The sequence below is a fragment of the Rhinopithecus roxellana genome, chromosome 6 (assembly GCF_007565055.1).
Source record: "Rhinopithecus roxellana isolate Shanxi Qingling chromosome 6, ASM756505v1, whole genome shotgun sequence".
NCBI lineage: Eukaryota > Metazoa > Chordata > Mammalia > Primates > Cercopithecidae > Rhinopithecus > Rhinopithecus roxellana.
In genome coordinates, this window is record NC_044554.1 from 65,917,969 (window position 1) to 65,943,015 (window position 25,047).

At 40.0% G+C, this 25,047-nt stretch overlaps 1 non-coding gene across 1 annotated transcript; it reads right to left on the reverse strand.

Annotated features, from left to right (window-relative positions):
• Nucleotides 1-5,584: 5,584 nt before the first annotated feature.
• LOC115898529 lies at nucleotides 5,585-5,779 on the reverse strand. The gene has a single exon (XR_004058244.1). It is a non-coding gene; the product is annotated as a U2 spliceosomal RNA (small nuclear RNA).
• Between the last annotated feature and the right edge of the window lie 19,268 nt (nucleotides 5,780-25,047).

Here is a 25,047-nt window from a genome sequence, read left to right on the forward strand (position 1 = left end):
AGCAGGGACTTGGTGTACCACTAATGCCAATAATTTACAGGAATTCTGATTTTATAAAGTCCTATTTATCCATATAAAAGTTAAGAAAGAACTTTAAAAATGTTTATTGCACCAGAATTCCTCAAGTATGGTAAAACTTAAAAGGTCATCTGATAACTAGAGCAACTCATCAAAGTTTATGAAATCGGGAAGGATTTGAATATTGTGAAAATGGACTTAGTCTCAAAATTTTGGCATTAGAACAATTTTTCTTTTAGACTTGGCAAAAGTAGTTTGAAAAATATTTGTTTTTTATAATTACAGATGTAATTTATGAACATAAATAAAATAAAAATACCCTGTAACTTCATTACCCAGGGAAAAGCATGGCTAACATTCTGTTGTATTTCCTACTAAGATTGTTCCTGTAAATCTTTCTCTCTTTCTTTTTGTTGAATTGGGCTCATATTCTTTTTGCTTTTTCTTTTTCACTTATTATTTGTGAGCATCTCCCTGTGATGTTGGAAATGGAGATGATTGGGAACTCATTGATCTCAGTAACTATAGCTGTAGGGCAGGGCTTTTCTTGCTGTGGTTTCTACTGTCCAAGCTGCTTGCTTTTCAAACTGGAGCCTTGAAGGCTCCCTGATACCCTTCCGCTTAATTCCTTTTTTCTTTTAACTGGTTATAAGTAGTTTCTATCCTGTGTACTCAAGAACTCTGATACAGTGATTTTTTTTTTTTATTTGATTGATAGCATTTTCAGAATTCTACTGCCAAGAGATATATTATGCATACATGTGCAGGCATGTGTGCATACACACGCACACACACATACATGCACGCACACACATACGCACACATCATACAAGTCTGGGAAATATAACTTAATTTATTTGTCCATTTGGGGATTCACAAAAGGCTCCCAGACAGGTGCGGTGGCTCACACCTGTAATCCCAGCACTTTGGGAGGCTGAGGCAGGCGGATCACTTAGGTCAGGAGTTTGAGACCAGCCTGGCCAACATGGTGAAACCTCATCTCTACTAAAAATACAAAAAAAACAAAACAAAACAAAACAAAAGCCAGGCATGATGGCACACACCTGTAATCCCAGCTACTTGGGTGGCTGAGGCAGGAGAATCGCTTGAATCTGGGAGACAGAGGTTGAAGTGAACCGAGATTGCGCCATTGCACTCCACACTCCAGCCTGAGTTACAGAGCAAGACACTGTCAAAAATAAAAAAAAAAAAAAAGGGCTCCTAGAAGTTCTGCATTAAAGAAAAAATGCTTGCTTCAAAATATGTATTTCTTTCAAACATTTTGTTATTGAATACTTTCTTCTAATAAGACCTGTTAATAATTTTGATACAACTTTGGAAACAGTGAGTTTGTTGAGTTTGTTTATTGGCTTACCAACATACTCATGGGCCTTTAGCTTTGTTTCCACATATCAGTGTCAATTAAATTAGCATTAATGGTCAACTCTCAATTGATTTATCATATGGAGAAAGTTTACTTTCTTTGTTTTTGAGATGGAGTTTCACTCTTGTCACACAGACTGAAGTGCAATGGCGCCATCTCAGCTCACTGCAACCTCTGCCTCTCAGATTCAAACGATTCTACCACTTCAGCCTCCCAAGTAGCTGGGATTACAGTCATGCACCACCTAAATTTTGTATTTTTAGTAGAGACAGAGTTTCACCATGTTGGCCAGGCTGGTATTGAACTCCTGACCTCAGGTGATCCACCCACCTTGGCCTCCCAAATTGCTGGGATTACAGGTGTGAGCCACTGCGCCCGGCCGGAGAAAGTTTACTTTCTGATGCCTCTTGTTGCTTACTGATTAGTTGGTTCCAACAGAGCTGTAGGATGTGATTTCAGGATTGCAGTCAGACTCAGGCAAGACAGGCCCTGCTTTGGACTCATACTTTACAGGGCTCTGCTCTGGCCCTTCTTTGGGTACTCCCGCTTTGCCACGGCAAAGCATCTGTGCAGCCAAGTGAATATGTCCACCTGGAACCTAAGCCTTCTTCTTTAGGCTACTTTCTGGGCTCCTGGAGCCCAGAACTCTCAATCCAAACAGCCCTACCTTCAGGTCCATCCTATCGTGCCACCAGTTGAGTACCCCAAGACCAAAGGGACGCCAAAGGATGGCCATTTGCAGGGGTGTGGACACAGCCTGGTTCTGCAGGCTGAAAAACCACACACAGGCATGCGAGGCCCTTTGGTGAGATGCAGTGGGGGTGTGGGATCAGGACCTGTACTTACGAGGCCACCATATTCTAGCATGGGACTCCAAGGAATCTAAAAATTCTTAATTTGAATGTAGCCTTTTAGGAAATTATGTAGGTATATTTGTCAGCATACAGCAATAGAACACATTTTATTTAACAATTCATTGGCTTGGTTTGCAATTTTGAAAATATTTGAGGCTGGGTGCAGTGGCTCATGCCTGTAGTCCCAGCTACTGAAGTGGCTGACGCAGGAGGATCTCTTGAACCCAGAAGATGGAAGCTGCAGTGAGCCATGATGGAGACGAAAGAAAAAGGGAAGGAAGGGAGGGAGGGAGGGAGGGAGGGAGGGGGGGGAAAGAAAAGAAAAAGAAGAACATATTTGGCCATATGGTATATAAGCTTCCATTTTACTCTGCAAATATTAGGGGTGAGATTGGTGCTTGGAGGTTACAAGCAAAAGTTGCAATCACAACGGCACTGTGAAGTCTTGGGACCTCAGGGAAAAGCTGGCTACAGGGTGCAACTTGAGGGAGAACCCTGGGTGTCAGTCACAACACTCAGCCTGATGGAGCCCTAAAGCTTGGCATGAAGCACTAGAGCCTTCAGTCTTTGAATAGACCATACACTGAACAATGAGTACTTCAGCAGGGACCTCTGACCACAGTGGACTGAAGACTAGAGACCCTTACCCCAGGTCCTAGGCACTACAGAAGCCTCCAGAATTCTGTGCTTTTGAAGGCCTGCCAAAACATGACTGATTTTTTTTTTCCTACAATGGCGAGTGAGAAGCTCAGAAATCAGATTGAATTTTATTTAGAAAATTAAAGTATAAAACACCAAAAGCAATGGCAACAAAAGCCAAAATTGACAAATGGGATCTAATTAAACTAAAGAGCTTCTGCACAGCAAAAGAAACTACCATCAGAGTGAACAGGCAACCTACAGAATGGGAGAAAATTTTTGCAATCTACTCATCTGACAAAGGGCTAATATCCAGAACCTACAAAGAACTCAAACAAATTTACAAGAAAAAAAACAACCCCATCAAAAAGTGGGCAAAGGATATGAACAGACATTTCTCAAAAGAAGACATTCATACAGCCAACAGACATGTGAAAAAATGCTCGTCATCACTGGCCATCAGAGAAATGCAAATCAAAACCACAATGAGATACCATCTCACACCAGTTAGAATGGCAATCATTAAAAAGTCAGGAAACAACAGGTGCTGGAGAGGATGTGGAGAAATAGGAACACTTTTACACTGCTGGTGGGATTGTAAACTAGTTCAACCATTATGGAAAACAGTATGGCGATTCCTCAAGGATCTAGAACTAGAAGTACCATATGACCCAGCCATCCCATTACTGGGTATATACCCAAAGGATTATAAATCAGTGCTGCTATAAAGACACATTCACACGTATGTTTATTGCGGCACTATTCACAATAGCAAAGACTTGGAATCAACCTAAATGTCCATTAGTGACAGACTGGATTAAGAAAATGTGGCACATATACACCATGGTATACTATGCAACCATAAAAAAGGATGAGTTTATGTCCTTTGTAGGGACATGGATGCAAGCTGGAAACCATCATTCTCAGCAAACTATCGCAATAACAGAAAACCAAACACTGCAGGTTCTCACTCATAGGTGGGAACTGAGCAATGAGATCACTTGGACTTGGGAAGGGGAACCTCACACACCGGGGCCTATCACGGGGAGCGGGGAGAGGGGAGGGATTGCATTGCATTGGGAGTTATACCTGATGTAAATGACGAGTTGATGGGTGCTGACGAGTTGATGGGTGCAGCACACCAACATGGCACAAGTATACATATGTAACAAACCTGCACGTTATGCACATGTACCCTAGAACTTAAAGTATAATAATAAAAAAAAAAGAAAATTAAAGTAATAGCACATCTGTTAAACCCAAGTGTAATGGTATGAGAGTCACAGTAGCCAACTTGTAGTAAGTACAGAATAGTACAAAACGAAGCACAGGATGTCTTGGAAGAGTGAAACAGAGGGAGCCCTCTTGGTCTGGAAGTTCAGGGAAAGTTCCTAGAAAGGGCGACATTTAGCTAAAAGGTGGAAAATGAGCAGAGTTTTCAGAGACAGTGTTAACAGTAAGAAAAGAAGAAGAGCATAGCAAATAAGAGAGAAGACCATATGGGGAGGTTGGAGGTGGGAGAGAGCAGGATGAATTAGAACTGAATGGAGGCCTGCAGGGTTTGAGAGTTGAAAGCAAGACAGAGAGTGGATGGATGAGACGAATAGGAGTGACACAATGATGCTCTGTCACATCACGGTGCTCTATAAACCACATCATGAACTTCTCTAGGAAAATAACCAGACCACAATTTTTACCTTCAATGAATGAGTTCATGGTTTAGTGGAGACAAAATTCTAATATGAAAATAATTCAAAGAGGTAAGTGCTGCACTAAAGATCTACTCACTGTTATCTGAGAGCATGGAAAAAGGAGCACTTCAATATTGCTGAGTGAATCAGAGAAGGATTTTCAAGAACTTGAGTGCTTAAGTTGAGCCTGGAAGTTGAATGGGAGTTTTCCAGGACACAAATGGGTGCTGAAGGAAAGAGAAAGGGAAAGGGAAGAGCAACAACAAAATCTTAGGGGATAGAACAATGCAGTATGGATGGAGGCTGAGGTCCATGTCTCGCTAAAGAGCTTGAATGTTTTCATCTGGGTGATGGCAAATCTTTAAAGACTTTATGAGAAAGATCGTTCCTAGAAAAATGCAGAGGATGAGTTTGAGGGATCTGAAACTGGTGCAGGGGGACATGGTGAAAATTGCCATTATATAGGTGAGAGGTGGGGTCCCTGAATGAGAGAATTGGTGCGGGGGCGCCGTTGGGGAGAAGATGGTCTCAAGAGATGTTTCACCAGTGGAAGAAACCAACAGGCTTCCCCAGATCTTTGTGCCTCACTCAGCTTGGCTTCATACAGCTGGTAAGTTATTAATGGGCCAATCTGTAAGAGAGAAATCTGATTATCCCATTCACACTAACCTATCAATAACAGCTCAATGTCATTTCTCAGAGGATGTTGAATTAAAAACAGTATTTCTGGAATGGGCAAAGAGTGTGTTGAATGATGGAATTTCAGATGCTTTGGCGCTTGAAAGGAAGGTAATTACTGGATTTGGGAAGGACAGGAAGAAGAGACACTGCTTCCCTTAAATCAGTGCTTCTCGACTAGGGGCAATTTAGTCCCCCAGTGGACATTTGGCTGTCTGGAGGCACTTCTGGCTGCCATAAACTTGGAGTGGATGTTCTAGAGGTCATTGTCCTTGCAATGCATGGGACAGCTTCCTCACAGCAAAGAATTATCAAGCCCAATATGGCAATAGTGCTGAGGTTGAGAAACCCTGCCCTAAATTATACTTTGAGTGGCTCTACATGAAGACTTGCCCTATATCTGAGTAATGTAATTATTAGGTTAAACAATCATAACCTGTGGGACAAAACCAGAAAGTAACTTCTGATAAGAACAGATACTACACTTGATCTTTGCCAAAAGGCCGACAAGCGATCAGAAAGTAGCTTCTATTCTGGTCTTCAGCCATTCCTTTAAAATGATTCTCTGGGGTTTGTTCTTGACCTGTTATTGCCTGAAAACTTGGACAGGCCTCATGAATTTTCTGGTCACTACTACACAATGAAAAAAAGCCCTACATTCACTTGAAACCACAGAGTACATTCTCAGTTCAGTAATTACATGTCTAGTCTCTTATAATAATAATAAACTTGATTTAAAGCGGAGCCTTTCCCTTCCCCTGGCATGGGGAAGGCTGCACTGGAGGAAGCGGGAGTGGCAGGCTTTTTCTCCCTTTTTATGCCCAATGCTCCAGCTCCTCCCCAGCTTGCCAAGCCTCTGGGGTTGGAGAATGGGGCAGGAGTGGGGGAAAGGGCACGAGGAAAGTTCTTCATAGACTGATAGTGTAGTGAGTTGGCACGGAACTCTGTGCCTGGCAGGTATTTAAAGCTGATTCCATCCTCTTGGATATTTTGGGGGACCTTTATTACCTAGAGTTCCCTTTTGTGAATGATACACTCTCTCCTAGCTTGGGGCTTCTTGAAAAAACCATCTGTGGTAAAGAACCAAGGGATTTTGTTTTTGTTTTGTTTTAATTTCTGTTCTGCCATGGATTGATACTTTTGAAAACACACAGTAAAAATGAATTACTGCGAAGATAAAATGAAAAAAAGTAGCACAAAATAGAAGCCTACATTTTAAATCATCACATTGAATAGACATAAAATTACTGTCAAGTTGCTATAAAATTTTCTAAAAGCTTATTTTCGAGGGCGGGCGCAGTGGCTCATGCCTATAATTCCAGCACTTTGGGAGGCCGAGGCGGACAGATCACTTGAGCTCAGAAATTTGAGACTAGCCTGGCCAACATAGCAAAACGCCTGTCTTTACTAAAAATACAAAAATTAGCCAGGTATGGTAGCCTGTGACTGTGGTCCCAGCTACTCAGGAGGCTGAGGCAGGAGGATCACTTGATCCCTGGAGGTGGAGGCTGCAGTGGGCTAGGATCACACCACTGTACTCCAGCCTGGACGACAGAGTGAGACCCTGTCTCAACCATGACAACAAAGCAAAGCTTACTTTCAATTTCTGTACTATTCCCACCATAGAGCAGTAACAGTCAGTGGACCAGCCCTGAGTCTCATGCCCCACATGAAGAGCACCGATCTGACTCATTGCTCCTTCCCTTGTTTCCTAATACCTGGGAGATGGTGATATTTGGCTTCTCTCCTCTGAAGCTTGTCTGCTCTCACAGTGACTGAATCTCTCTCTTTCTCTCTCTCTCTCTCTCTCTCTCTCTCTCTCTCTCTCTCTCTCTCTCTCTCTCTCTCTCTCTCTCTCTCTCTCATTGTCCACTTCTGGTCCATGGAAAACAGTAAGGCATCTTCTGCCCTGATGTGACCTTGGAGCACAGGTCGCCCAATGAGACTTCCTCCCATGGCTCACTGCCCAGCTGCTAGCCAGTGGGTGCTCCTCAGAAGTGGTTGGATAGAACAATCGTTCCCTGCAAAGATGTCCATGTCTAGTCCCCAGAACCAATGAACACATGTTGCTTTACATCGCAAAAAAGACTCTGTGATAGGGACATGATTAAGGGTCTTAAAACAGGGAGATAATCTCAGATTATCCAGATGGTCCCAAATGTAATCATAAAGGTTCCTCTAAGTAAAAGAGGAGCCAGGAGAAATCAGAAACGAAGATGTGGACAACAGAAGCTGAGGCTGGAGGGAGACACCAAGGAATGCCAGCGGCCTCAGAAGCTGGGCAAGGAAGGGAGGTGATTCTCCTCTAGAGCTCCCAGAAGGAACACAGCCCTGCTGACGCCATGATCTTATCTACAGATGAACGGAGACTTTTGACCTCCGGAACTGTTTGTTTTGAGACAGAGTCTTGCTCTGTCACCCAGGCTGGAGTGCAGTGGTGCGATCTTGGCTCACTGCAACCTCTGCCTCCCAGGTTCAAGCAAGTCTCCTGCCTCAGCTTCCCGAGTAGCTGGGATTATAGGCGTGTGCCACCACATCTGGCTAATTTTTGTATTTTTAGTAGAGATGGAGTTTCATCATGTTGGCCAGGCTGGTGTTAAACTCCTGACCTCAGGTGATCTGCCTGCCTCGGCCTCCCAAAGTGCTTTGACCTCCAGAACGTTAAGGTGACAAAAATGTGACTCCAGCCTGGGGGGACACAGCAAGACACGGTCTCAAAAAAATATAGATAATAAACCCACTAAAATTGTGGCAATTTGTTGTAGCAGTAGTGGGAAACTAATCCAAGCAGCACTAAGACCAAAGTTCACTATAGCCTCAAACTTGAAGGAACACATAACTAATCCGAGTCGTCCTTGAAAGTCCCTCTACTTTGACTTGTTGTAAGTCAGATTTCAGTTTCATTTTTAAACTGCATGGTGTTTGGAACCTTGGCATAACTCCCTCTTAAGCAGCTTCATAGCTCTTTGTGGAAAAAGAAATAAAGCCTCAAACTTAACTGCCAGTCCTTAATGAGCAGTTTACCAATGTTGAACTGAATGAAAAAGCTTCCCAAAATTACAAGCCTTACATCTGCAGTTTTACTTCTATGTCTTTTTTTTTTACTGATACAGAATATCTGTGCATATTTTGGGGATACATGTGATATTTGCATACATGCATAAAAGTGATGATCGAATCAGGGTAATTGGAATATTGATCACCTCAAGCATTTATCTTTTCTTTTTTGGGGAGCATTTTAATTCTTCTCTTCTAGCTAGTTTGAACTATACAATATGTTATTATTAACTATGGTCACCCTACTGTCTTATCAAATACTAGATATTACTCCTTCTATCTAATTATATTTTTGTACCTGTTAACCAACCTCACTTTATTCCTCCACCCCCTATTCCTTCCCTAGCCTCTGGTAACCACCAGTCAACTCTCTCTCTCCCTGAGATCTACTTTTTTAGCTCCCATTTATGAGTGAGAACGTGCAATATTTGTCTTTCTGTCCCTGGATTATTGCACTTAATATAATGACCTCCAGCTCTATCCATATTGCTGTAAATGACAGGATTTCATTCTTTTTATGGCCAAATAATATTCCATTGTGTGTATATAGCACATTTTCTTTATCCATTCATCTGTCATTGGACACTTAGGTTGATTCTATATCTTGGCATTGCGAATAGTGCTGTGATACACATGAGAGTGCAGATATCTCTTCAATATTTTGACTTCCTTTCTTTTGGATATATACTCAGCAGTGAGATTGCTGGATGATGTGGCGGTTCTATTTTTAGTCTTTTGAGAAACTTCCGTACTCTTTTCTATAGTGGCTGTACTAATTTACATTCACAACAACAGTGTGTGAGCCTTCCTCTTTCTCTGCATCTTCACAAGCATCTGTTATTTTTTGTCTTTTTGATAAGCCATTTTAACTTGAGTGAAATGATATTTCATTGTGGTTTTAATTTGTATTTCTCTGGTGATTAGTGGTGTTGAGCACTTTTTCATATATCTGTTGGCTATTTGTATGTCTTCTTTTGAGAAATGGTTCTTCAGACCTTTTGCACATTTAAATTAAATTAAATTAAATTAAATTAATTAGTTAATTTTTTTGGAGACAGAGGGTCTTGTTCTGTCACCAGGCTGTAGTGCAGTGGCACGATCTTGGCTCACTGTAAACCCCACCTCCCTAGTTCAAGGAATTCTCGTGCCTCAAACTTTTGAGTATCTGGGATTACAGGCATGCACCACCACGCCTGGCTACTTTTAAAATATTTTTAGTAGAGATGGGTTTTTGCCATGTTGGCCAGGCTGGTCTGGAACTTCTGCCTTTTGCCCATTTTTAAATCAGATTATTTGTTTTTTAGTGAGTTGTTATTGTTCCTTATATAGTCTGGCTATTAGTCTCTTGTCTGGTGAAATATTTTCTCTCATTCTGTAGGTTGTGTCTTCATTTTGTTGATTGTTTCCTCTGCTGTGTAGAATTTTCTTAGGTTGATACAATCTCATTCGTCTATTTTAGCTTTTGTTGCCTATGCCTTTAAGATCTTATCCAAAAAGTCTTTGTTCTGATCAGTTTCCTGAAACATTTCCCGTATATTGCTTTCCAATAGTTTCTTAGTTTCAGATTTTAGATTTAAGTCTTTAATCCATTTTGATTTGATTTTTTTTTTTTTTTTGTACAGTGAGAGATAAGGGTCTAGGTTCATTCTTCTGCATATGGTTATTATGTTTTCCCAGCACCGTTTATTAAAGAGACTGTCCTTTCTTTAGCATGTGTTCTTGGCACTTTTGTGGAAAATGAGTTGGCTGTTAATGTGTGGATTTATTTTTGGGTTGTCTATTCTGTTCCACTGGTCTATGTGTCTGTTTTTTATGCCAGTATCATGCTTTTTCTGTTTACTATGGCTTTGTAGTATATTTTGAAGTCACGTAGTGTGATACCTTCAGCTTTATTCTTGTTTCTCAGGACTGCTTTGGCTATTCAGGGTCTTTTGTGGTTTCAAATGAATTTTAGGACTGTTTTTCTCTATTTCTGTAAAGAATGTCATTGGTATTGCATTGAATCTGCAGATCACTTTGGGTAGTATGGATATTTTAACAATGTTAATTCTTCTAATCTTTGAGCATGGATATTCTATGTCATTCTTTAACATCATTGTTTCTAAGTAAAAGGGATATGCAGTTAGTAATCCCACTTCTTTGATGGTTTTAATTATTTTCTCTGACACTTTTAAAATCCAAATATTGTGAAGTGCCTTGTAGAAATTAGATTTCATGCAAATAATGTCATTTATCTGTCTTTGTTGGTTTTTGTTAGCAGAAATCTGAAAATGATATATGCAAACCTAAGTTTTTTAGGATAAAGCAACACTCAAAGGAAAATACAGTTTGCTATTGTTTTACTCAACTGACTCTCACTACTCCATAATATATGATGCTTTATCATTGTGCATAATACATCAAATACAATGGCCTAATGCTAATCTCCTGAAAGCACTTCAGCTATTATAATGGAGATTCCACTTCTTTAAAGTCAGTAGAAATTATGTATTTAATAAGGGTAGGCTGAGGTTCAGAAAGAAAGAACAGTGAGGGCAAGACTTAAAGTTCACAGCTCTCAGAAATGTTCCTATTCATACTTCATAATGTAGCTATTTGCTGACTAGTTAAAATGTAAAATAGCATATTAAATTCAATAGAATGTCAGAAGTTATTTCTCTAGATTAATTGCCCAGGAAATATCTCCACATAATAGAATGATTATCCTCCTCCATATAACCATTTCTAGTAGTTGTCCACATCAGCACCATATCATATACAGAAGATCAAAGGAACCAAATGAGGAACTAGAGATATGTTACTTGAGAAAATCCGTTTTGAAAGGACTGATTTTCTGGCTGAAGCAACTGCTTTAGGATAATCACATTTTAAAAATATGTTACGCTTTATTTATTTATTTTTTCGTTTAGACCTCTGCATTTTCATGTAAGTTGAAAAAGATGACAAAGGAACCAAAAAGAGGAGAAATGATTTGCTTTCGAGCTGTCATCATTCTGGAGTCCCCATCCAAAGAACTCAGTTCATTTTGATTGAATGAGTTAATGGAAATGAATACAGAGAACTGAAGTACAAATTGAAAAAGAGTGTGACTTAATAGGATAAGCAGGGCATTGGGACACGGATCTGACATCTAATCGTTTTTGGTCACAGACACTATTCTATCTTTTGATGCTGACTTCTAGGTTTTGAATAAAGTGGAATCCATGGAACTCATTTAACTCAGTGCTCCTGGAAAACATAAGTGAATAAAACTGAAATGCTCTTAAAACATAATGAGGCATAGAAGGTTCAACTCTTTTATGTATATGGTTAAAGCCTGAAAGAAGGCTTTAGCCTTCACAGTTGGGAAAAGAAAAAGGAAACCTTGAATCTACTAGTTAAGGTACTGTTTATACTTTGTTTTCAACACTAATCTTTTTTAAAGAAACTTTTAAGTTCAAGGGTACATGTGCAGGTTTGTTACATAGGTAAACTTGTGTCATGGGAGTTTATTGTACAGCTTATTTCATCACCCAGGTACTAAGCTTAGTACCCATTAGTTATTTTTCCTGATCCTCTCCTTCTTCCCACCCTCCACCCTCTGATAGGCTCCACTGTATGTTGTTCCCTTCTATGTGTCTGTGTGTTCTCATCATTTAGCTCCCACTTATAAGTGAGAATATGCAGTATTTGGTTTTCTGTTCCTCAGTTAGTTTGCTAAAAATAATGGCCTCAATTTCTATCCATGCCCTTGCAAAGGACATGATCTTGTTCTTTTTTAAGGCTGCATGGTATTCCATGGTGTATATATACCACATTTTCTTTATCCAGTCCATTATTGATGGGCATTTATATTGATTCCATGTCTTTGCTGTTGTGAATAGTGCTGCAATGAACATACACATGCATGTGTCTTTATAATAGAACAATTTATATTCCTTTGGTTATATACCCAGTAATTGGATTGCTGGGTCGAATGGTATTTCTGTCTTCAGGTCCTTGAGGAATTGCCACACTGTCTTCCACAATGATTGAACTAATATACACTCCTACCAACAATATGTAATGTTCCTTTTTCTCTACAACCTTGCAAAAATCTGTTATTTTTTGAATTTTTGATAATAGCCATTCTGACTGGTGTGAGATGGTATCTCATTGTGGTTTTGATTTGCATTTCTCTAATGATCAGTGATTTCAACAGTAATTTTTTTACTTGTCTTAGGTAAGGCTTTTTCCCCCTTAATTGCTTGGAAACTTGAAATAATTTATTTTGTATTTAAATGTCTACTTATAGATTTCAGTTTCACACTTTTGTATTGTGGAAATGCAAGTCATCAGTACTTTTCCAGGCTGCCCCTGGAAACCACATTTTACATAGTCCTTTAAGTTAAAAAAAGTCCTCTTTCTTGTTAGAAGAATAAGCATAACCCTAATTATGGCCCACTGTTATTTCTAGCAATGCACATTGGTATTCATCTTTAAGCTCCACCTATATTAAATGTATTCTCATTTTAGTTATATAACAGAAAGAGAAAATTTTAAAGATAATTTTCACTTATGTGTAAAAATGATTCCTGAAATGAAAGCTGAATCCTTTCAGAGTACTCAGAGGAATTAAGCCCTGGTATGAATACTTCTGAAATCAGGGCTGTGCCTTACCTTAGTTTTCCAATTTTAGATGGGTTGTTTTTTACTTTTACATTTAAGATTCCTGACACTGGTGGCAGTGGTGATTCTTTTGTCTCAGTGCTACTACAAGAGAGAATCCAGTCTCTAACAAGATACTTAAAGCTTAAAAAGAAGGTAGACTTGTCCTAAATTCTGTCTTATCTGGAATAAAGATCAGGTTGTTCAGAAGGTAGCCAGTTCCTCAGAGTTCAGGTAAAGGCCGAAACTGGCCAATACAATCCCAAGTCTCCATGAAAATTTTTTTGTAAACTCACTGATTGAGAAAAAAAGTCTTCAGAAATGATACATTATGGTTCAGCATTGAAAAGTTATTATGTACAAGGAAAGGCACAGAAACAGAGCAATAGGACATACATTTGATACTGGTGAATCGGATATTCATCGTTGAAACAACAATTTCAATTCTGTACTTTATTTCAAAACCAAGTGCTTTAAGGTACCTAAGAAAGGAAGTCTCTACAAGCAAAGGAAGGTGTGGTATTTTTCATTCCTGAGATATAGGTAAAAGGGCAGCCTGTTTCAGCCCAACTAAAACCTCTGAAAGCAGAAGAACTTGCCACATCTCTCAGAATAGGTAATAGAAGTTTTTAAAGCAAAGAGAGAAGCAGGTGGGATCAATCCATGCCTGGTGTAACTCTATCGTTAAGGCATCAAACATGAATTTATTGCAGACTTTCTGCTTACCTTTGACTAGACGCTCCTTAGCATCAAGCGACATGTGATTTCATTGAGGAAGAAAATTGAACTATGAGTTTAGTCAAAGTGGCAATGCTTGTAAAACCTAGGTGTTTTACAGTCTAAGTGGTACCTTAGAGTCCATGGCTTGTTCTGGAATCCTATGTCTAGCACAGCACCATCATCCTGGGGGAGCTCAGTTAGAGGTTATTGACGGGCTGGCAGAATGAATGGCACAGTGCACCCTGGAATTGGATGCTTTTTACATGGGCACTCAGGAAGTTTGCAAAGAACACCTAGGTTTTATTAGCATTGCCACTTTGACTAAGCTCATAGTTTTAATTTTTTTCCCTCAACTCAGGTGGGTTATCTCTGGCTGTATGGATTCCTATTATGCTTGGAATGTGCTCCCATTATTCCACATACTAACCAAAGAGGACATGTGTGTCACATTGGAAGATACTTTAGTTATGTAGAAGAAAGGAGAGGCAGTAGCTCTAGATGTGAATTCTTCTCTGTCTTAGCACCAGCTTTAGAATGGGGTGTAGCAGACAGACTAAGACCACGGGCTTTGGAGGAGTCAGGTAGGGACAGGTGGTACCACTGACTTGACAAGTGGCTTTCATGAAGTTGTTATCTAAGTCTCAGTAGCTTCCTCTGTGAAAGGATAATAATAAAATAGCTCCCACACTAATGAAGGGTGTGTGCTTAGCACGGTATCTGGCACATAAATGTCCAATGAATGTTGTAATGATTGTTAAAATAAATATAGAAGGAGTCAGTTTTCCCTCTCTAAATTATGGGAGACGAAAATAGATGAAAAGTTACATGAATGAATTTTAGCCACTAGACTGGCTAAAATTATAAAAAACTGGCAACACCAAATGTTGGCAAGCATATGGAGCAACTAGACTCTCCTATATTCATTGTTGCTGGGAGTGAAAAGTGGCACAATTACTTTGGAAAAATTTCTGGAAGGTTCTTGTGAAATTAAATGTGTGTCTCTCTGATGACTCAGAAATTGTGGCCAGGCTCACACCTGTAATCCCAGCACTTTGGGAGGTCAGGAGTTCAAGACCAGCCTGGCCAACATGGCAAAACCCCGTGTCTACTAAAAATACAAAAATTAGCCGGGCATGGTGGTGCATGCCTGTAGTCCCAGCTATTTGGGAGGCTGAGGCAGGAGAATTGTTTGAATCCTGGAGGCAGAGGTTGCAGTGAGCCGAGATCGTGCCACTGTACTCCGGCCTGGGCGACAGAGCAAGACTCCGTCAAAAAAAAAAGAAAAAAAAATTGTGTCATTAAGTATTTATCTAAGGGAAATAAGTGCATATGCCCACTCAAAGACTTGTACAATATATTCATATCAGGTTTATTTCTAATAGCTAGCTGGATACTGGCAACATCTGAGGTGTTCTTCAAGAGGAGAATGGACCAACTGTGGTGTATCCATACAATGGAATACTACTCAGCAATAAAAAGAATGGACCTCTGGCACTCCAAAAAACATGGATCAATCTCAAAACACAATGCTGAGTAAAGGAAGCTTTACACTAAGAAGTATATAATGTGTGATTTTATTTCAACAGTTTTAGAATGGGCAAAATTGATCTATAGTAAAAAAAAAAAAAAAAAGAGAGAGCAGTGGTTATATCTGGTGTGGGAGATAGGGATTGACTGGAGAGGGACCTGCGGGAACTTTCTAGAATTATTATAATGTTCGAAACTTTGATAGAAGCTTGGATTAGATAGGTGAGTGCATTTGTCAAAACATAATGAATGACTTAAAATGTGTGCATTTCACTGTATGTAAATTTAATCTCAAAAAGAGGAAAGAGTTATAGACAAATATTGAACTCTAGCTGATGATATGCATGCTGATGTGTTCAGGAGTGACAGGTACTAATGTCTGCAACCTACTTTGTGATGCAGCAGAAATAAGATGAATGGAAGGATGAATAGATGGATGGTAAATATGTTATAAAGAAATTATAGTAAAGTGTAAGGTGTAAATGTAGTAAAATGTAAAAGATCAAAAAAGATCACTAGAGGGATAGATAGATGGATAAATATATTATAAAGCAAATGTAGTAAAATATTAACTGTCAGATTTAGGTGGGAGAATTCAGGGTGCATAGTACAATTCTTCCTACTTTCCTGTATATTTGAAAACTTCTATAGTAAAAAGACAGGGAAATATGGCATATTTGCACTTGTCTAGTGGTGTGTTCCTCTTCCTAAAGTTGAGAGCTCAGGTCATGCAACTCCCAGTTAGGCCTGCTCCTCCTCAGTTTTCCTTCTTCCCACACAGTTCTATTCTATTTCCATTTCTTTGTTTTTGGGGTTTGATTTCTAGTTCTTCCTACACATTAGGCAGAACTTGAATGTTCTGTCTTGGCCTCTCTGCTTCTCAGCTGTTATTGATGACAGTTTCTTAGGCCACTCAAATTCCTGTCCTCACCTAATCTCACCTGTGTTTCCTGAAGTCTTCTGAATTCTCCCAGGGATTCTCTGCCTGGGACGGTTCTGCCTCCACAACCCATAGACACCACCTAAGATGGCACACGGAGGGAAGAACGAGGTACTCACCTGGTGGCCTGGTCTATCCAATGCCACTTCTTCATGGATGTATATGTATGTGCTTGATAGTGCTGGGTGCTTTTTTTTTTTTTTTTTTTTTTTTTTTTAACTCTAGGGAATTGGAATATTTATCCCACAAGAGATAAGGGCTGTTATATTAACCTTCTATAGTGTCAAGGACAACTCACTCAGAAGCCAGGAGACCTGTTTTCTTGCCCTGCTCTTCCACTAACTCTAGTCACACAACCCTGGATGAATCATTTGCACTCTAGGCCTTATCCCCTAAATCTGGCAAATGAGAGATTGGAGTAGAGACTGTGTAAGTACTGTTTTAGTCTTAAAAATCTGAAGCCAGGTGTTTAGATCAGTTCTGGGTTCAAATCCTGTTTTATTGCTTTTTAAGTATTGGTCTCAGCAAAGTTATTCATAGTTTTTGAAAACCTAGTTTTTATCTGCAAAATGGGAATAATACTAACAATGTAGTATTTGTGTCTTAGGGTTTTCTTATGGGTTATAAGAAACAAAGCATGTAAAAACCTCAGCACAGGCTCTGGCACACAGTGAGTATGCTCCCAATGCTAGCTGCTACCAGTGTTACTAATATTGCTGCTGCTGCTTCTGCTACGGCTACTCCTACCATGAGAATAAACTGGAAAGGCTATTGTGAATATATTTAGCTGTAGAAGTCCTCCAAGGGCTTCATGTTTCTTTCTCTCTCTTGGAGAGACCTTTATTGTTATTCTTTTTCCATTTAAATAAAGTGAACTTAAGTATTTGCTCTCTGATTATTAGAATTGCTTAGATGTATTTTCAGTAACTTTAGGGAGTGTGCTTTTTAAAAAACCATATTGATTTTTCAGGAAGGATATCATGTTAAAAATAAGGATCCATTTTAATTCCCCATTCTTTTCATGATCTTTCATCTTCGAAAGGCAACAATCTTCATATACTTTGTTCTGCAAATCATAAGGACTAAACTGAAAAATCAATTCTTCCTAAGAAAGGAGAAAAGAACTGTTATTAAGAAGTAAAGAATAGTCTGAGGATGGTGTGAGCAGAAGATCAATGGAACCATCGGAGATGTCGTTAGTTCCTTACTAAAAACTAAACCATCACCTCGGGCTGTTGATGATGAACGTCTAATCCCACTGGAATCAATCCATGGACATACAGGCAAATACCCATCAGCTTCAGGTCTCAGGATCTCTGCCTTTTTCTTTTCACTCTTAAAAATAAAAACAAAACCAAAAGTCACAACAATTCAGAACATTAATTCCGTTAGATAAATGCAATATTAAAAAAATGATTTTAGCATAAGACACAGGATGCTTTTAGCGATCTAATATCCTCTACTAATTCGAAGCATTTAATTAGAACTTGTAGAAGCCAGAGAGTACAACTTTTAACCCCAAAGTTGAGTTATATTTATAACATAAACAATAACACAGTATTTCAGAATGCTAGGAATCTAGAATCATGATTACACACAAGACAGGAGTATTTGATCAGAAGTCCTGTATGTATATATATGTGTATATATATACATATATATATATATATATATATATACCTTTGTCTTGAAGCATCTTGCCATCCCTTTGAGGGTCTTATGGGAAACACGGCGCAGAGGACATAACCTGCAAATGTACACTTGTTAGCACTGTGGCTCCAAATCCTAATGTAAAACCTTAGAGTGGAGAATTCCTTTGCTGCTACAAGAAGCATCTGTGAAGTGTGTACTAAGGCAGGCAGAAAGACCGCTCTTTCTTTTAAGCTCATTTTAAAATCTCAGGTCTCACCACTAATGGCAAGGAAAGGCCAGTTTAAAGCAAACCAACTCCTGGGCCCCTACCTAGGTCTTCTCAGGCTGGCACAGAAGTTCCTTGGCTGAGAGAGAGTTTGTATTTCAACTTGGGAGATACCCAGACCCTGAGGCTCCCTGAACACAGGAGATCCAGTTGAGTAGAAAGAAAGCATGGGGAGGAGAAGGAGGTGAAGATGGCACCCAAGAACCTAGCAGTTGCATCCAGGCTGCCAAATCCTTAGTTCCATGCTCCAGTGGATAGAGAATGGTTGCAGCATCTTTTCTGAGGAGACTGAACAGGTGTAAGTTATATTCCTCAGTTGCTCCATCTGTACAATGAGAATAATAATGGTAATGGTCACATAGGGTTGCAAGAATTAAATGAGCTAATTTATATAGTTATTTCTATCTCCTGACATAATTATATCTTCAGTAAATGTTAGCAATTATTATTATGCACAATGCCACAGAGCATGATTCAGTGCTAGATTGTATGAAAGAATAAAGGTGATATGAAAGGTGCTGAATTGTGTCAAAGCCACTGCTTGGGTAGAATAAGGAGTTAAAGTCATTTTCAGAAAGAATCTAAATTTTGAAGTTGTTAAAATTAAATATAGTTGTTGATATTAAATGTTGCCTGTGAAAGAAAACATTTCATCTTTTATTCCTTAAGTTAAACAGTACACACTATAAACTCCATACTTTATCCAAATCACCATCACTGTTGGAAAAGTACATTCAGTGGAGAAGTTCATCCTAGCACCATTAAGATTTCCAGGGTTTTGAGCTCCAGAATGTTGTGATAAAGATGCCCTCCCGTGCATGCCTGACTCTTCCTCACTGCCACATTGGGCATGTGGCTGGGAAAAGATTCTCTCTTGTCCACTTTAGATCAGGAATGTTAACTTGATTACTAATCCCTTTTATTCCAATTTCCTAAAGAACCATGTTATTTCCAAAAATTTTTACCACCAGTTACTCTATGAGAATGAACAGGATAAAATAAATGGGAGAAGCCCACAGTTAAAATGCAAATGTCTGAAGTTTTACAAAGTTAAATGTTCCTCTTGGGGCTAACTATGAAATTCGAATTCTGAGCCTGCAGCAGCAGGAGAGGTGAAAAGTGAAGAGAAGGAGACACCTGATAAATACAGAATGAGTGTTTTGTTTGTGGCAGGCATGATGTTCACATAGTCACAAAATTCAAGTGGTCAACACAAAATAATTGTCTTTAATCTAAAACAAAGTAATTAGAAAAAATATATATTCTTGCCAATTCAAAGTAGTGCAATCACTGTCAAACAGGGTCCTCCTTCCTCCTCTCCTTGCCTGCTCCCTGGCTGTGATCTAAGTCCATGGGATGTCTTACCCATCACCTGTAGGGACTTAGCTCACCGCCAGGGAGCAGGGGAGGAGAAGAGGAAGGAGAACTCTGTTTGACAATGATGGGGTCTTACCCATCACCCCTAGGGACTTAGATCACAGCCATGGAGCAGGGGAGGAGAAGAGGAAGGAGGACTCTGTCTGACAGTGATGGGGTCTTACCCATCAGTCCCAAGGACTTAGATCTCTTAGGTCTGTGCCTAAGAGAACAGATACCACAGGGGAGCAAGACAGCCCAGATTCTCTCCCCGGACACCAGGGCTGTCTTGCTTCCCTGTGGCATCTGTTCTCTTAGGCACAGACCACACATGGCAAGTTTTCCTCAGAAGCTCAGCATTTTCCTCTCCAGATTTCGTCCTAACCATAGCTCTGGTTGGCACTTGCCATTCTGAGGGTCAGCAACATCCTCCCAGGCCCTACTGGTCCATATGCAGCCTCAGCTATCAGTCTGCTCATCTGGAACCAGTCACTCCTTAGTAGCTTTGCTGACTTTCGATCATCGGCTGCCATTCAATGCCTCTCTGGATTTCTTGGAGGCCTCAAGAATCGAGGTGGGAGAGGGATGTTCATCTCTGACCTAGTTCTGCTTACAGGGCCAGCTGCCAGAGTCCATGCTACTGCAGCTGCATGCTGGTGGGGAGTGCACGGAGGCTGCCTCCTTCCTGAGATCTCTGATGGCAAGCAGGGCACAGTTCCCCTCTGGTCTCAAACCCCAAGTCTACCAAAAATTTTCAACTCCCTCCCCTCTACAGTGGAGAGGGAGCAGGCAAGGAACAGTGTGTGCCCGTAGGGCCTTCATGAAATTATTATGCACCGCAGGACAGCGGCACACCTGAGGGAGCCCTACTTACATCATAGACACCATTGATTTGTACATTTATTCTGATGATTTTCTGGAAAATAGAAGTTACATATCTTGAGGAAGGAGTGCCTTTTTAATTTTTCCCCCTAATTCACACAAAGATATTACATAGACAAATGGTAGCCCAGGTGTCCTGGCCAGTATGGAAACCCTTCTCCTCCTCTCCAAGCTCCTCTCCCCAGCCCAGAATCTGCTCTTCTTGTGTTGGAAACTTGTCACTTACATCAACACACACCATTTCCCACTCTCTGGATTGTTGTTGAAATGCTGTGCTTGTAGTTCTCTTGGCCTAGTTCTTGGTATTCAAGCAAAGATCTGGAAATCCACCCCATCTGACCACTTCCCCTAAGTATTTCCTTTTACAAACACCTGGCTCTTAAAATGAAAAGTCAGAGCTATCAAGGCTCTAATTGGGAACTCAAAGCTGGGAATTTGACTCCATTCATGCTGGGCATGATGTTTCAGCACAGACAAAAGAGATCTTGGTGATGAAAAGATGAGGAACCACCTCATCTTGGCTGATGAGCTCTTGGCTCAGGGGAGATAGATAAAGAAACCAGCATAATTCTCCACACTTGTTGGATGAGCAGAGCAGGGAGAGAGGCACTGAGAGAATCGCCATCTAGGGATAAAGGTAAAGTGCCATTGGCTGGTGGGATGGCAGGAGGGGCGTCCGTTGTGCTAAGTCTCACAAATGTGTTCAGAATGGACAGATTTGGATCAAGAGTGAAAAACTATCACAATGGTCCTATCTCAGCTGAAGTTCTGTATAAGCCTATCAAGCCTTGGGACGTGACCATTGGCTTCTGGGAAGCAGCCCTGTAGAAGAAACATGCCGTAGGATGCAGGCTTTTTCTGGGCACAGGTATGAGCTGTGTGAGATTCATGGAGGAACAGCCATCAACAGAGATAGACGGGGTCTGTTACAGCTTCCGAGGCTCACTAAGGGATGCATTAAAAGTGCAAACAGGATAGGGCAGGCAGCAGGCTACTTGCAACCTTTGATCTCCTTCTTACCTATTAGAAACCACATTGCCAGATGTTTCTTTTTCAAACGGGAGGGTGATGCGATATAATCACCTTTCTACAAAACCTCTGCGAAAGCACCTGAGCTCAGCACTGCTCAGCTTGCAGCCTGGGTTTGTGAAAAGCACGGCCCTGTTCTCTTCATATTTGTTTTTTTCTGCTTTGTTCATCACCTCCTACCTTACCACCAACTCACACAGCTAAGCTCCCTCCCCTGGCCATGTCAGCTCCACACCAGCCTGGGAGGAAAGTGAAGTTTCGGAGTTTCATTATTACCTATAAGTCAGAGAACTACAAAAACCCTGCTGTGCTGCTCCTAAGGTTTGCTGTATGTACTAACAGTTTTTTAAGAAGATAAAAATTTAAAAACAAGAAAGGAACAGTAGAAAGGCTATACAATTTTAACTATTCTTTCTACAATTTTGATTTCTATTAATCTGTGGAAACAGAGCACTAATCATATGACTTTAAAGTTATGTTTTTTAAAAGAGTAGCTAGGAGGTCGACATTAACCTTCTCGTCTACTTAAAAAAAGGAATGAGAAATGTATAATGAATCCTTGCAAGTCCAACTTCCACATATTGCTAACATCTGAGTTGATGTCAATGGAGTCCTTTATGTGAGAGTGAGAGATGCCATCATTTGGGCTTTATTTTTATTCTGGTGATGTGGCTACTTGCATGGGGGAGAGAGAAGAGAACTGTCATGTGTGCCTAATATGAACTGAGCTCTGTGCTAGGTGCTCAGTATTTGTCATCTCATTTATTACCCCCAATAGTTTTGTAGAATATGTGTCTGTATCCCCATTTTATAGGTGAGTAGAAGGAGACTCTGAGAAACTATGTAATTGGATTAAGTGAACATAGCTGGTAAGTAGGATCTGAATCAGGACCTTCTAATCTAGGATCTTCTGACTCCAAAGTCCATGATATTTTTATTACATCTATGACCTTGGATGACCCAAATGGTCTTATCTTGTACTAGATTCCAGTGCATAGAAATATTTTACCATTTCTGCAGAAAAAACTATTTTCCCCAGTTCTACTTGGTTCACAAGATTCATGCTAGCCCCATTCTATTAAATGCCATTACCTATCCATCCTCTTAGACCTTCTGACCAACTCCTAATTTTCTAAATGCTAATCTAAGCCTCTGTGTATGGTAAATACAAGTGTTCCCATCAAACAGATTTATGTAAATATCTATAAACATCACCCAAAGAAAGCTATTCACACTTCTTTTTAGGTTTGTTTTTTTCATTGGGTCACTGATGTTTCGATATTAATGGCCAGATTTACTTCAGTAATACTCGTTACACAGTAGAGACACACTTAATTTCTTTAGTCCAACATTTATAATGCTTCCCCCATTACTCACTTTTGAATCTTGTCGATTTTTTTCATGAAGAATGGTCAGCTTTGAACCATTACATCATAAAGGGCACCCACAGTTATATTGCTCAAGGGACAAATGCTACCCAGGTAAATAAACCATGATATCTTGTATCTTAACATGAGTAATGCTGCTTGTAAATGACAGCACCTCCAGACATCTTTGTTAAAGTGAATGGTAAATTGTCAGCAATTTTGATGCATGATCTGTACATTTCAAGTTTATTTGTTCATTCATTCTTTTATTCATTCAGTTTGCTTTCAAAAGACAATTGTGGTCTGGAATTTTGGGCAGAAGTATAGGAGAAACTTCAGTTAAACAAGCAGGCAAAATATCAGGACTTTTCTAATGAAGTGCATTGACCGTTAAATGACTGGTTCATTGGGTGGAAAGACAATGCTGCCACTAAGCACTCCCTCTGCATGATTTTTTTTTTTTTTTTTTTTTTTTTTTTTTTTTTTGAGATGGAGTCTTGCTCTGTTGCCTAGGCTGGAGTGCAGTGGCACAATCTCAGCTCACCGCAACCTCCTCCTCCCAGGTTCAAGCGATTCTTCTGCCTCAACCTCCCAAGTAGCTGGGACAACAGGCACGTGCCACCACACCCAGCTAATTTTTTTTTTTTTTTTTTTTTTTTTTTTTTTAGTAGAGACGGGGTTTCACCATGTTAGCCACGATGGTCTCCATCTCCTGACCTCGTGATCCTCCCCCCTCAGCCTGCCAAAGTGCTGGGATTACAGGCACTTGATCTGCATGATCTTGAAGTGAATGCTTTGGACCAAACTTGAAAAACTCTGTTTTAAGCATTTAGTCTCCAAAGCTGGAGAAGTCCAGAGGCTGGTTTCCTGAGGTCTAGATCCTGCTTCTTCTACTTTCTGTATGACTTTGAGCAAGTTATACAACCATTCTGTGCTTCAGTTTCCCAAATAAAAAGGAGTTAATCTAATTCATGGAGTGAGAATTAAACGTGTTAATCCATTTAAAGCACTTTGAAGAATGCTTGGCACACAGTTGATGCTTGATAAAAGTTAATTATTGTTGAGAACTGAAAGCAGAATTCATTGAGAATTCTTCAAAACTTCTTTGGACTTCTACTCTGGGACTTATCGGCCTAGAATGAACCCGAGATCAGGCCACATAATGAGGTTCATACCTATTCACAGCTGTGACTCTACTACCATTTGAGTGCTTCTAAAGTTTTGTTTTTCTTTAGTTCAAGTCCATCAGGGAGAGAAGTAAAAAGCGGTGAGGTTACCCTGTGGTGAAATGCTCTTCACTGAGCTGACAGAAACATTTCCCAAATGCATTATTTGGGCAAAGTGAAACATTAAACAAATACATACAGAACAAGTTACTGCAAAGAGAATCTTGAAACAGTGTCAGGTTAACACAATCTGAAGAAGCACATTTTGTCTCTTCACTTTTCAGAGTCTTCTTGTGTTTGTTTTATAAGTCTGGGCATTTCATAGTCCTCACTGGAGAAACGGGGAAAAGTATGTCTACTACATATTCCCAGCAGCAGAAGTCTCCTAAAAACTATCTTTAGCACAGAAAAGTATTATACTTAATGCACTGAATGACTACCATATGCTAGGGAGTGAAAAGTACTGTTTTCTGACAAGAAGGCCAATAATCACACAGCTTTTCACAGAGCAGTAAAATATCCATAACAAGGCACTTCATTAAAAAAATGCTAAATACTTACATGGTATGATGGTTAATGCTATCAACTTGCTTGGATTGAAGGATGCAAAGTATTGATCTTGGGGGTGTCTGTGAGGGTGTTGCCAAAAGAGATTAACGTTTGAGTCAGTGGTCTGGGAAAGGGAGACTCACCCTTAATCTGCGTGGGCACCATCTAGTCAGCTGCCAGCATGCCCAGAATATAAAGCAGGCAGAAAAATATGAAAAGACTAGACTGGCTTAGCCTCCCAACCTACATTTTTTTCCCTGTGCTGGATGCTTCCTGCCCTCAAGCATCAGACTCCAAGTTCTTCAGCTTTGGGACTTGGACTGGTGTCCTTGCTCCTCAGCTTGCAGACAGCCTATTGAGGGACCTTGTGAACGTGTGAGTTAATACCACTTAATAGGATAGGATATATATATATATATATATCCTATTAGTTCTGTTTCTCTGGATACAAGTGATTTCTTGCTTTATTTAAGTAATTGACATATAGCTATAGTCCATCTTGAAAACACTGTTGGCATCTACTTTTAACATTATTATTTATCTTTTTTCTTGTAACAGGAGGAAAGAGCTTCTGCTCTTCAGTTTCCATAAATGTGAAGCCCTAGAGTAGGGTAAAGTCCCCACTTTGTCTGCATCCTCCCCACTC